Source organism: Mus pahari, chromosome 2 (assembly GCF_900095145.1).
Source record: "Mus pahari chromosome 2, PAHARI_EIJ_v1.1, whole genome shotgun sequence".
Lineage (NCBI taxonomy): Eukaryota > Metazoa > Chordata > Mammalia > Rodentia > Muridae > Mus > Mus pahari.
In genome coordinates, this window is record NC_034591.1 from 139,383,858 (window position 1) to 139,398,286 (window position 14,429).

The 14,429-nt window shown below is 38.6% G+C and overlaps 1 pseudogene; it reads right to left on the bottom strand.

The window, feature by feature from the left end:
* Positions 1-8,513: 8,513 nt before the first annotated feature.
* Positions 8,514-12,437, bottom strand: LOC110316908 (annotated as a pseudogene).
* Positions 12,438-14,429: the final 1,992 nt, after the last annotated feature.

Below are 14,429 nucleotides of genomic sequence, written 5' to 3' on the forward strand. Positions count from 1 at the left end.
GAAGATGGCCTAATTGGCCATCATTGGGAAGAGAGGCCCCTTGGTTTTATAAACTTTATATGACCCAGCACAGGGGAAGGCCAGGGCCAAGTAGTGGGAGTGGGTGAGTAGGGGAGCAGAGGCGGGGGAGGGTATAGGGAACTTTCGGGATAGCATTTGAAATGTAAATAAAGAAAATAATAATAAATTAAAAATTGACAAATAAAAAATAAATAAATAAATGAATAAATGACTTGATGGAAATGTTTATATATATAAAATCAAATTGTTAAAAAAAAAGAGAGAGAGATGCAAGGGTGGTTCTATATACAGATATCCATCAACATAATCCTCTATATAACAAACTCAGAGATAAAAACACATTATCATCAATGCTAAGAAATAATTTGACATAAGTCAACAATTCTTCAAGTAAATATTTTGGAAAGATAAGGAATTCAAGGCCCATAACTAAACATAGTAAAAGCAATATACAGCAACCCAATAGCCAACATCAAACTAAATGGAGAGAAACTTGAAGTACTCCCACTAAATTCAGGGACTAGACAAGGCTGCCCATTCTTTCCCTATCTATTCAATATACTACTGGAAGTCCTAGCCAGACAATTAGATAACAAAGGGTGGTCAAAGGGATACAAATTGAAAAGGAAAAATTCAAAGTATTTCTCTTTGCAGATGATGTGATAGTATACATAAGTGGTCCCAAAAATTCCACCAGAGAATTCTAAACCTGATAAACAACTTCAGCAAAGTGGCTTAATATAAAATTTTTAAAAAATCAGTAGCATTCTACTACTCAAATGATAAACAGGCTGAGAAAGTAATTGTGAAAAGACACCCTTTACAATAGTCACAAATAATATAAAGTATTTTGGTGTGACTCTAACCAAGCAAGTGAACGATCTATATGATAAGAACTTCAAGAACCTGAAGAATGAAATCAAACTTGAGTATTTTTGACATCTTACATTATATATGTTTATGAATACAATGTCTTGAAATATGTAGAAACTGTGAAAATTATATATAAAAATTTTATTCACATATTTTTTTCAAGCATTGGCATTTTTTTTCAAAATTCATGTACTTCAAAGAATGTAAATAAAGGGATATTACAAGCTTTTTTAAAAATGCCTGTTGTTGGCACTGCCGGGGAGAGGGTGGATTGGAGAGGCATCACAGCTTCTGGGAAGGATCCCGTTTCCAGTCACCCAGCACCTTTCTTGCCCGAGGAGGGGTGTCCGCCCGGGAGGAGTCTCAAGGCCTGAGCAGGAGAGCAATCTTGCTCTGGTGCTCTGCTGGAGAGGTGTCACAGCTTCTGGGAATGATCTCATTTCTGGTTCCAGTCACCAGGCGCCTTTCCTGCCCGAGGAGGGGTGTCTGCCCGGGAGCAATCTCAAGGCCTGAGCTGGAAGGAGAGCCATCTTTGCTCCAGTGCACTGCCAGGGAGAGGGCGGATTGGAGAGGCGTCACAGCTTCTGGGAAGGATCCCGTTTCTGGCTCCAGTCACCCTGCACCTTTCCTGCCCGAGGAGGGGTGTCCCAAGATACAATTTTCAAAACATGTGAAACTCAAGAAGAAGGAAAACCATAGTGTGGATACTTCATTTCCTCTCAGAATAGGGAACAAAATACCCAAGGAAGGAGTTACAGAAACAAAATCTAGAGTGGAACCTGAAGGAATGAACATGCAGAGACTGTCCCTCTTGGGGATCCATCCCATAAACCACCAACAAACCCAGACACTAGGCAGTTGACAACAAGAGATGCTGACAGGAGCTTGATATTGTCTCCTGTGAGGCTCTGCCAGTGCCTGGCAAATACAGAAGTGAATGCTCACAATCACCCATTGGACAGAGTACAAGGTCCCCAATGAAGGAGTCATAGAAATACCCAGGGAGCTGAAAGGGACTAAAGACGCATAGGAGGAAGATGAATATGAACTAACCATTACCCCCAGAGCTCCTTGGAACTATACCATGGTTCAAAGAATGTGGAAGTGGGACTTGTGGCTCTAGCTATACATGGAGCAGAGGATGGCCTAGCTGGTCATCAATGGGAAAAGAGGCCCTTAGTCCTGTGAAGGCTCTATGCCCCAGTATACGGGGATGTCAGGACCAGTAATGGGAATGGGTGGTTGGGGAGCAGGGGGAGGCGGTGAGGGGTAGGGGATTTTCAGAGGGAAAATTAGGAAAGGGAATAACATTTGAAATGAAAATTAAAAAAATATCTAATAAAAAGGAATTATGGGAAAGTTAAAAAAAAGAAAAAAAGAAAGTAAGCTGAGCCAGTACAATATCCATGAGAAGTTCTTTATGGAAAGGGGGAAGAAGCACGGGAGAGGAATAAGAGAGAGTGGGTGGGGTCTCTTTCTTTTATCTGGGCCAGGACATGCATGCCAAGTAATGACGGACAACACCAAGCACAAGTGATGCAGGCAACGAATGCCCAGGGAATTATTTGGCAGTTATCATGGCAACAGACACAGGAGGGTCATAGTGTCCTAAGGATAATATTGTGTCTGGATTCAGAGGCTAAGTGTAATCAGCTTCTGGTGTCAACTATTGTTATATAATTACATGTTATATTAATTGCTATATTAATTAATTCATTGTTAGAGTAATTGTTATATAATTTGTTAACAGAAGTAATTCTGTATCTTCCTTTACAACTGCTATGCTTCTAGGTATTTTCTTTCTTCAAAATGAATGCCTTCAATTCCAGCACTTGGGAGGCAGAGGTGGGCAAGTGTCTGTGAGTGTAAGGCCAGCTTGGTCTCTATAGTGACTTCCAGGCTAGACAAAGATACTCACTATGGCAATTCATTGTCTTAAAATGTTTTTTTTATCTATTTAAAAAGAACACTGGTGAGCTTTCAAGCAGGCAGTCTCTACACTGTCATTGTCTGCTATATAGCAGGAAAAAAAATGAGTAAAAAGTATGTGAAAATGTGGGTGATGCCCAGTTATCACACAGCATCTCACTGTGCAGCATTGGCTGTCCTAGAACTCACTATGTAGACCAGGCTGGCCTCAAATTCGTAAAGAGCCGTGTACCTCTACTTCCCAAGTACTGGGGATAATGTGTGCACCACCATGCTTTGATTTTTTTCTTACTAATTTTAATCCATTTTTATTTTTTATTAGGTGTTGGTTGGTTGGTTGGTTGGTTGGTTGATTGGTTGGTTAGTTGGTTTTGCCTGTCCCTATGTCTAGCTCCCACCAAGTTGAGAAATGGGTGTCAAAACCCAAGAAACTGAAGTAAAGGAATTCAACCACAGAAATCCCATAATCATCTACTTAGAGCAAAAAAAGGGTTCGGTAAAAATCCAACACTTCTTCAAGATAAAAGCTCTGAAGGCAATCAAAAGACAATGAAACATGCTAAACAAAGTAAAGACTAAGGGTAACAAACACAGAACTATTCAGCTATAGACCATACTGAATGGGGGGAACTTCAAACAATTCTCATAAAATCAGGAATTACAAAAAGAGTGTCTGTCTCCTCTACTCCCATTGAGTATAGAGCTTTATCAATAAAACAAGAGAAAGCAATAAAAAGAATACAAACAATTAAGAAAGAGGTGTTTAAGTCATTATTTGCAGATGACATGATTCTCTGAGTACCAGATCCTAAAACTCCACCCATTTTGATTATCTAAAAAGTCCAGAAAAGTATCAATCAACAAATATAATATTTAAAAAATGATATCCTTTATAACCAATAATAAATATACTGAAACATAAATCAGAAAAGCATTCCTAAAAAAATCCTAAAAACACATATCTTAGAAACTTCCTTCAAAGCATTGAAAAAAAAAAGAAATTAAAGAAGGCAGCAGAATATGGAAAGACTTCTTATACTCATTTATTTGGGGGAATAATATTGTAAAAAATTTATTGTACCCAAAGTAATCTACAGGTTCACAGTAACACAATATAGGTTCCAGTGACATCCTTCATACTATTAGACTAAGCAACATTAAAATAAAAGTAATATTAAAATATAGATATTAGTATTGTATGTAAACTAATATTTTGGTAATTTTAAACTGTAATTGTAAGACCTACACAGTGAAAGTAGAGTTAAATCTGACCTGAGAAACTAGAGGATTTATGGGAGGGGAAGGTGAGATTGGTTCAACATGGAGTATGTACATCGATGAAGATGTTTTATAAAGACAAAAGGAGGTGAGAGTGCCATCTTGTATCCCAGGTCTCTCAGAGAAAAGTCCTCACAGGAGAGCATGCAGGCCACAGAAGAAACAGAGCTTGATGGACAGTGTTCCTTCAGGCTTTCATCATTAGCCAGAAAGCAGAGCTGAGCCCCAGAACTCTGCACCTTACCCTCCAGAGGAGAGTCAGCCTCCACGGAGGGCTCTGACCCCTGGACTCAGGTGAGAGTGCCATCTTGTATCCCGGATCTCTCAGAGACCCGTCAGCACAGGAGAGCACATGGGCTGCAGAAGCAACAGAGCTTCTTGGACAGGGTCCCTTTAAGCCTTCATCCTCAGCCAGGAGGCAGAGCTGATCCTCAGACCTTTGCACCTTCCCCACCAGAGGAGAGCTTGCCTGCAGTGAGTGCTCTGACCCTTGGGACTCAGGAGAGAGTTAGACTCTCAGGACTGCTGACAGAGGCTAACAGAATCACAGAAGGAACAAGCTCCAGCCAGAGACAGCTAGAACATCTAATACGAGAGATTAACAGATGGTGAAAGTCAAACATAAGAATCTTACTAACAGAAAACGAGACCACTCACCATCAACAGAACCCAGTACTCCCACCACAGCGAGTCCTGGATACCCCAATACACCGGAAAAGCAAAATTCTGATTTAAAATCATATCTCATGATGCTGGTAGAGGATTTTAAGAAGGGCATTAATAACTCACTTAAAGAAATACAGGAAACCCCTGCTAAACAGGTAGAATCCTTAAAGAGGAAACACAAAATCCCTTTAAGGAATTAAATCTGGCCTGAGAAACTAGAGGACTGATGGTAGGGGAAGGTGAGATTAGTTTAACATAGAGTATGTACTTATATGAAGATATTTTAAAAAGACAATGGATACAGTGGCCCCTGTCTCTAATTCAGTGCTAAGGAGCAATGGAAATACAGAGCATATGTGCCCTGTACTTGAATTCCAACTGAAATTCATAATACTTCTCAATAAGCTAGAAGCTGACTTTTGAAAAGCCCAGGTCATATTTTCACAAACCCTTTTACTGGGGATCAATATAAGACTGTATTAAGTGACTTGGATGCTAAAGTCAGAGATAACCATATATTCTTTTCCTCAAATGAAATAGAAAGTAGAATTTAAGACACATTAAGCACTGAATAATACTATTCATTCTTTTTTTATTTTTATTTTTTATTATTATTTTCTTTATTTACATTTCAAATGCTATCCCGAAAGTTCCCTAACCACCCCCCGCCCCTGCTCCCCTACCCATCCACTCCCACTACTTGGCTCTGGCCTTCCCCTGTGCTGGGTCATATAAAGTTTACAAGACGAAGGGGCCTCTCTTCCCAAAGATGGCCAATTAGGCCATCTTCAGCTACATATGCAGCTAGAGACACGAGCTCAGGGGGTACTGGTTAGTTCATATTGTTGTTCCACCTACAGGGTTGCAGCCCCCTTCAGCTCCTTGAGTACTTTCTCTAGCTCCTCCATTGGTGGCCCTGTGTTCCATTCTTTAGCAGATAGAGACCAAGGAAAACATAATGTTCCATGATGAAGCTAGAGAACAGCCATGAAAAGAGAACATTATTCTAGATATTGAGGAAGAAAAGAAAATCCTACATGGGATGAAAAAACAAAACTATTTTTATATCTTTGTGCAACTGGAGAATTTCCCCAAAAGTATAAATTACAATCTGATTACAACCATATCAGTGTAAATTGAAACAAAATGTAATACCATTTCATAATCACAATGTGATACAAGTTAACTATAACAATGACTAAGTAATTTGCACCGATTGTATCTTTTAGATACTGTATTGAGGCCCCAATTATTCAAATATAATTTACAAAATAATTTGGTAGGTACTGACAAACTAATATTGCTTACTACAATAATGATTATAAATTGAAAGTCTAGATAATCTGTATGCCTATATACCAGTAGACAAACCTAGAAATAGAAGAAACTTCACTTGTAATAGGAAAATGAAGACATGAAGACAATTTCTATCATGAAGACAATGTGGTGTTTATTGAATAATTATAGCTACAGACATTTAATATTCATCAGTGGAAAAGATTGAGAATAGCTACATTCTTGACTACTATATGTGTAAACTCCTAAAGCAGGATTAAGAAAGGAAATAAATCAGAGAATACATAAAGGATGCTATAATTACATAAGATTTACATCTGACAATTTTGACAACGTATATTTTAAGAATGAAAATTGATATTTAAGACACAGCAAAAAAATCAACACAAAGATTACAATGAGGCTTCCCTATGGAGAATTGCAATGAAAGAACATGCTTGAAGAAGTGAAATTAGTGCCTTCAACTATTCTAATATTTCTTAAGGAAAGTGGCACAAAATGATTGCTTACATAATGAAAAGTTTCTAAAGAACTTATGAGATTTTAAGACATTATTCCACCGTGTAACTATAACTCAAAATCAAGTAATAAATCTGCATTGTTTTTGAGAGATTACTGGATAATAAATAGTCTCCACTATACATACAATGATTTCCACAGTGTGTCCATTTATAACACATTTTAATGTCTGAGCATTTAATTTGCAACATATATTTGATGAACAGTTACTTAATTTTTTAGATAAGCTCCAACCAGGATGAAAGATTCCAGCCATCCACATGGAACTGTCTCTGAAGCAATCTATGTTTATCTCTCTGCTCTGCTTGGCTTGCAAAATAATGATACATGACTTCAAGAGAGAGCCTGGTTCTAAAAAACAGGGATTTCTTTATATGCATGGTCTCAATATACCTGACAGCTTTTCAGAGTTGAATGTCTTCCTCTTTAAGGTAGTAAGGCACCAGGAGTGCATAGTTTCAGACAATTTAAACACAAATGGTTCTTTGCCCATCAAGTACTACATTTGGAACAAACTTATTTTACCCAGATCAAAGCAGATGCCAATGGAAGCTTTTGTGCTCTTTTCTGATCAAATAGAAGCAACTCAGTCCAATATGATATAAGTTTACATAGGTGAAAGATAAGCAATAATTGAGACACAAAAGACAGAATACCTTAAATGTTTTTGATCTTTTGATGGTACTGTGTCCAATATTACAGTGTGCAAATAGTCTTTAGAGTTGAAACTCTATGACCTACTTTGGACATGCATCCATGTTTTAGCTTATTTTTCACCATGTTTGAGCAGTGATTCCTCTCAATATTGTAAGCTCCAACTTGAGTTTTCCCTACTCATGATCTGGCAAATGTTTAAAGCAAGTTGTGCCTAGATAAAAGCAAATAACTAAAAAACCCCTCATGGTCTAGGATTCATGATTCCATGATTCTCTGTGTCCTGTTGAAACTCCGGCCTTATAACTCTTCTCCGTGCTCTCATCTAACTTCATTCACATTCCCTCCTTGAAAATATATTCCAGTGGGTGGAAATGACATCACCTTTCACTGTGTGAAGACAATGTGAAACTCCTCACTCTGATAGAGAAAAGCAGTTTACATGGGGGCTATTTGCTCTATCTGGAGACCATTGGATACTGGTGTGTTGGATAATCCTCGGGGTAGCCATGGCTGTATTTCCACTGTTAGTCTTCCTAAGATCTCATCTATTTTGTTCCACCTGAGCATAGAGAAGAGCCCAAACCGCTCTCAAGACTCTGAAATTTTCTTGCCATATTGTCTTGTTGGTGAGGCCCTTCAGAAGGGAGAAGCAGACCATGAAATTTCAGTTTGAGAAATCAAATTTTCAGTTTGATTTCTTTGAAATTAATTTGTATTGAATGTAAAGAGACACCCTGCATATGACTAACAAAATGGAAGCACATTTTTAAATATCTATTACTTTTGTTTCTACACAAATGATTTTCTCTCATTCTTAATCTTAATCTTTCCCAGTCCTGTTATATTCTGTTTTAAAAAAAAAAATGAGAAAACTATGATTCGAAGAAACCTCCTGTAGATACATCAAATTCACTTTTAGTTAGCAACTCTGTAACCTTTGATGGCTTGGTTAGCTGTGTCTAGTTGGCTACAAGATGACCAAGGACACAGTTAAACTGGTGTTGCCATGGTTTGCTGAAATGAATTGACTTCACAGCACTCATTTGTATATTCCAGTATGGTTTATTTCATACAAATCACCATAAATTCTTTTGACTTAAGAAAAGAAAAGTCGCCGGGCAGTGGTGGTGCACGCCTTTAATCCCAGAACTCGGGAAGCAGAGACAGGCAGATTTCTGAGTTTGAGGCCAGCCTGGTCTACAATGTGAGTTTCAGGACAGCCAGGGCTATCCAGAGAAACCCTGTCTCGAAAAACCAAAAAAAAAAAAAAAAAGTCACTTAAAGAACTTCTTACTTGAATGGCCACTGGACTTCAGTAGGATCACATAGCATTTGGGAAGAAAAATAAAGACCAGTAAGCTAGGACTGGAGGCTAGAATTGAAAGAATTTCCACAGCCACCACGGTTTTGGCTTTGGAACTAGGTAAGTTGGTACGAAAGAAATCCACACAGTGCAGAAAACCAGCATGCTGAATGTGATTGTTTTTGCCTCATTGAAGAAGTTAGGTAGCCTTCTCACCAGAAAAGCAATAAGCAAGCTGAGACTGGTCAGAAAGCCTAAGTACCCCAGAACACAATAGAAAGCAAGGGTGGACCCCTTGTTACACCAGAGGAAGATTTTCCCAAACTCTGAGGGCATGTCAACATCAGGGAAAGGCAGATATGTTTCCAGCCAGACTATGCAGATGCACAGTTGAATGATNGAACCACAGCAGACTATAGCATTTGAGAGTCAGGTCACCATCCACATTTTTAGAATGTTTCCTGGTTTGATGGCTTTGAAAGCCACAACCACAATAAAGGTCTTTGCCAAGATTGCAGAAAGGGCAACAGAAAATACAACCCCAAAAATCATTTGTCTCAAGACACAAGTGACTCTTCTAGGTTCACCAATGAACAAAAGAAACAGAGCATTAGAGAAACGAGGAGGAGATAACTGAGATTTCTGTTATTTGCTTGACAATGGTTGTGTCTCGATAGTGGATAAATAATCCTAAAATTATAGCTGAAAAAGCAGCAAAACAAATGGCCACAGCGACCAAAATGGCTCCCAGAGTATCTTCATGGGACAAAAATGCTGTAATTTTAGGGAGACACTGATTTCTCTGCTTATTTGGACACTGATCTTCAGGACACTTGATGCATTGATTGATATCTGAAAATGAGGCAGATTGGTTTATTACATTCCACCCATCACTCTCTAGATGTACCTATAGGACATATATATATCGTGCAGAACAATTGTTTGATTCTAATGGTAATGTCCCTGGATTTATGAACTGAGACATTATATTGAAAAACAATAGATGAATAAATTAATATTTGCCATGACCGCCATCTTCCTTCTGAGCTCAGCAGAGACCTCTAAGGGCTCCAGAATGCTCTCTAAGCCACAAGACCTCGGGACCACAGATGAGTGGAATGCAACATCAGCTCCAAAGAATCACAGAGGGTCTTGTGCCAGCAGGGACAGCAATGGAGGAACCCTACCTGACCAGAGGCTGGAATCCATTCAGGTCAGGGTCAGCCACGCCAACTTGACCCCAGGACTCAGGAGGTGGATCAGAGCTCTAGACTACTGGACACCTGCCCTGCAGGAGGAAAACTTGCCTGCAGAGAGTGCTCTGACTACTGGAACTCAGATGAGAGTTGGACTCCCAGGAGTGCTGACAGAGACTAACAGAATCATAGGAGGATCAAGCTCCAGCCAGAGACAGCTTGAACATTAACACCACATATTTCCAGATGGTGAAAGGCAAACATAAGAATCCTATTAACAGAAACCAAAAACACTGGGTATTACCAGAACCCAGTATGCCCACCACAGCAAGTCCTGGAAACCCTAACACACCCAAAAAGCAAGACACAGATTTAAAATCATATCTCATGATGGTGGAAAAAGATTTTAAGAAAGGCATTAATAACTCACTTAAAGAAACAGGAGCACACTGCTAATCAGGTAGAAGCCCTTAAAGAGGAAACACAAAAATCCCTCAAGGAATTACAGAAAACACTGCTAAACAGATAGAAGTCCATAAAGAACTACAGGCAAACACTGATGAACAGGTAGAAGAAACACAAAAATCCCTTAAAGAATTACAAGAAAACAACCAAATAGGGGATGGAACTGAACAAAACCATCAAAGATCTAAAAATGGAAGTAGAAACAATGAAGAAAACCCAAAGAGAGACATCTCTGGAGATAGAAACCCTAGGAAAGAAATCAGGAACCATAGATGTGAGCATCAGCAACAGAATACAAGAGATGGAAGAGAGAATATCAGATGCAGAAGATTCCATAGGGAATATGGACACAACAATCAAAGAAAATAAAAAATGAAAAAAAGATCCTAATTCCAAACCTCCAGGAAATCCAGGACACAATGGGAAGACCAAACCTACGGATAATAGGAGTAGATAACAATGAAGATTTTCAACTTAAAGGGCCAGCAAATATCTTCAACAAAATTGTAGGAAAAAACTTCCCATACCCAAAGAAAGAGATGCCCATGAACATACAAGAAGCTTACAGAACTCCAAATAGACTGGACCAGAAAATAAATTCCTCCCAACACATAATAATCAGAACAACAAATGCACTAAATAAAGACAGAATATTAAAAGCAATAAGGGGAAAATATCAAGTAACATATAAAAGCAGGCCTATTAGAATTACTCCAGACTTCTCACCAGAGACTATGAAAGCCAGAAGATCCTGGACAGATGTCATACAGACCATAGGAGAACGCAAATGCCAGCCCAGGCTAATATACCCAGCAAAACTCTCAATTACCATAGATGGAAAAACCAAAGTATTCTATGACAAAGCCTAAAATAAGGTAGCCACATGAACAGAATTCCAACTCTAACAAGAAAATAACAGGAAGCAATGATTACTTTTCCTTAATATCTCTTAATATCAATGGACTCAATTCCCCAATCAAAAGACAGTGACTGAAAGATTAGCTATGTAAACAGGACCTAACATTTTGCTGCATACAGGAAACCCACCTCAGGGACAAAGACAGACACTAACTCCGAGTAAAAGTCTGGAAAACAATTTTCCAAGCAAATGTTCNNAAGAAAAAAGCTGGAGTAGCCATTCTAATATCAAATAAAATTGACTTTCAACCTAAAGTTATCAAAAAAAGGCAAGGAGGGGAACTTCATATTCATCAAAGGTAAAATCTACCAAGATGAACTCTCAATCCTAAACATCTGTGCTCAAAGTGCAAGACCCTCCACATTAATTAAAGAATCATTACTAAGGCTCAAACCACACATTGCACTGCACACCATAATAGTGGGAGACTTCAACACCCCACTCTCATCAATCGAAACTAAACCGAGACACAATAAAACTAACAGAAGTTATGAAACAAATGGATTTAACAGATATCTATAGAACATTTTATCCTAAAACAAAAGGATATACCTTCTTCTCAGCACCTCATGGCACTTTCTCCAAAACTGANCATATAATCAGTCATAAAACAGACCTCAACAGATACAAAAATGTTAAAATTATTCCATGTGTTCTAACAGATCACCACAGACTAAGGCTGATCTTCAATAACAACATAAATAACAGCAAGTCCACATACAAGTGGAAGCTCAACATCACTCTACTCAATGATAACTAGGTCAAGGAAGAAATAAAGAAAGAAATTAAAGACTTTTTAGAGTTTAATGAAAATGAAGCTACAACATACCCAAATTTATGGGACACTATGAAAGCAGTCCTAAGAGGAAAACTCATGTTCTGAGTGCCTCCAAAAAGAAACTGGAGAGAGCATATGCTAGCAGCTTGAGAGCATACCTGAAAGCTCTAGAACAAAAGGAAGCAAATTCACCCAAGAGAAGCAGAAGGCAAGAAATAATCAAACTCAGGGCTGAAATCAACCAAGTAGAAACAGAAAGAACTATACAAAAAAAATCAACCAAACCGGGAGCTGGTTCTTTGAGAAAATCAACAAAATATTTAAACCCTTAACCAGACTAACTAAAGGACACAGAGACAGTACCCTAATTAACAAAATCAGAAATGAAAATGGAGAAATAACAACAGAAACTGAGGAAATCCAAAAAAATCATCAGTTCCTACTACAAAAACCTATACTCAACAAAACTGGAAAACCTGGATTCTAGTTGAGTGTTTTTATGGGATTCATGAGTATACATACTTGGTCCTGATTCATGTGCCCTCTCTTGGGCTCTTTTTCTTCTGTTGGTTTGTCTTGTCCAACTTCAATGTTTTTATTTTATCTTACTATATTTTACTATAAAAATAAAAGCAAAAAAAGATATTTATGCAAGATTGAAAATTTAAAAATAAAAAATAAAAACCAAGAATAAACAAAAAGAGATAAACAAACATAATACCACCAGTCCGCATATTTTTCATAGTGAGATGGTTTCAAATTCCCTACCATATTGTAATGTCTTATGGAACAAGCAGTTCTGATGGGAAGGTGTCATTTGTGGCTCCAGTTTCAGTCTGGAAAATAGAAGTGATGCTTGGGCAGTGTCCCAGAGAATGTAAACAAATGGATTTCTGTGAATTGCAGCTTAATCAACACCAGGTGTCAGTCCTTCCTCCAGTTTTGTCTAAACCTCTCATGGAATGCTTCTTTTTAGAAATTTCTAATCATTATCATTCTGAGTATGATGCGCAATCATGTGTCTGCCACCTTTCTGGGTTTCTAAGCATGAGAAACAGGTGTGATCATGCCCATGTCCATACCTATGTCCATACCTGTGACCACACCCATGTTTCGAGTTGCTTTTTTTAACCTTTTCTGCTGGGAAGTTTCTCTTACCACGTCTCTACCTGACTCTGCAGGAGTCCACTTCAACAGTTTCCACAAGTTTCTAGGCATCAGATCCATTTATTAAGTGTTGGGGTTTTTTTGGAGCACCCACTCATAAATGGGTTGCCTTCCTCAAACCTGTCCCCTTGAAGTTCAGGGATTTATCCAGAGCAGAAGCAGAAAGGTTGTGAGATAACTCCAAGGTTAAGGATAATTCCCAGTAAAACCAGTGTATTCCAGATACAGTGAACTGGTGCACACACACATGAACTCATAGAGACTGTGGCAACCTGCACAAAACCAACACAGGTTCAAGCCAGATGGGGTCCCAGCCCTGAGAGGAGGAAGGGACACTCAGTCCCACCCTCTAATCAAGATGTTATTTGCTATCGATACCTGAAAGCAAAAGGAAAATCAGTTTCCTCCAGTGAAGTGTCTATCAACCCCACTCCAAGGCAGGCCCTATGCCCAGGAAGAGATGACCAATATAAAATGAACTCCATGGATTTGTTGCGGAGGGAGTACCTTTTGTTTCTTTTTGTTTTGTTTGGATTTCTTGCCTTATTATTTGTTTTGAATTTTGTTCTGTTTTTGAAGATGGGGAGCATGAAATTCAGAGGGTAGAGAACGAGAAGGGACTAAGAGTAGGGGGAAGAGAAATGATCAAAATGTATTACATGAAAATAATTTTAAATAAAAAAAAACTTTAAAAACTTATTAGTCTTAATGGCTGTACTATTAGGCTCCTGTTCAGAAAATCTTTTCCTGAACCAATGAGTTCAAGAATATCTCCTACTTTCTCCTCTATCTTATTCAGGGTCTTATGTGGAGGTCCTTGATCCAATTGAAGTTGAATTTTATACAGAGTGAGAGATTAGGATCAAGTTTTATTTTTCTACATATAGCTATCCAGTTTGACCAACACCAATTGTTAAAGATGCTGTCTCTTCTCTATATTATTGGCCTCTCTGTCAAAAATGAGGTGGCCATAGGAGTGTAGGTCTAGGAGTATAGGTCTGAATATGCATCGTCCATTCTACTTCTAGAATTGAACAAAAATGAAAACATAACAGGCCTAAATCTGTGGGACATAATGAGAGGAGTCATAAAGAGAAGGTTTGCCGAAGACCCCAAATGGCATCCCTATCCCAAATGGTCACTACCACCTCAATCACCCTCTGCTCCAAGTGTCAGAGCAGTAGGTTCAGCAGCCTGGACATGATGAATAAATACCTTGCCACATTTCAGGCCCCACTCAGAACTAGACGCTTTTTTTAGGGACTTGATATATTCACCAGAGTAACACATTCTTGTGAGGAATGTGTAGCCTCCAAAACACAAAAAGGGTCCTAAGTCTTGCTAATAGGAGATGCTGTCTGC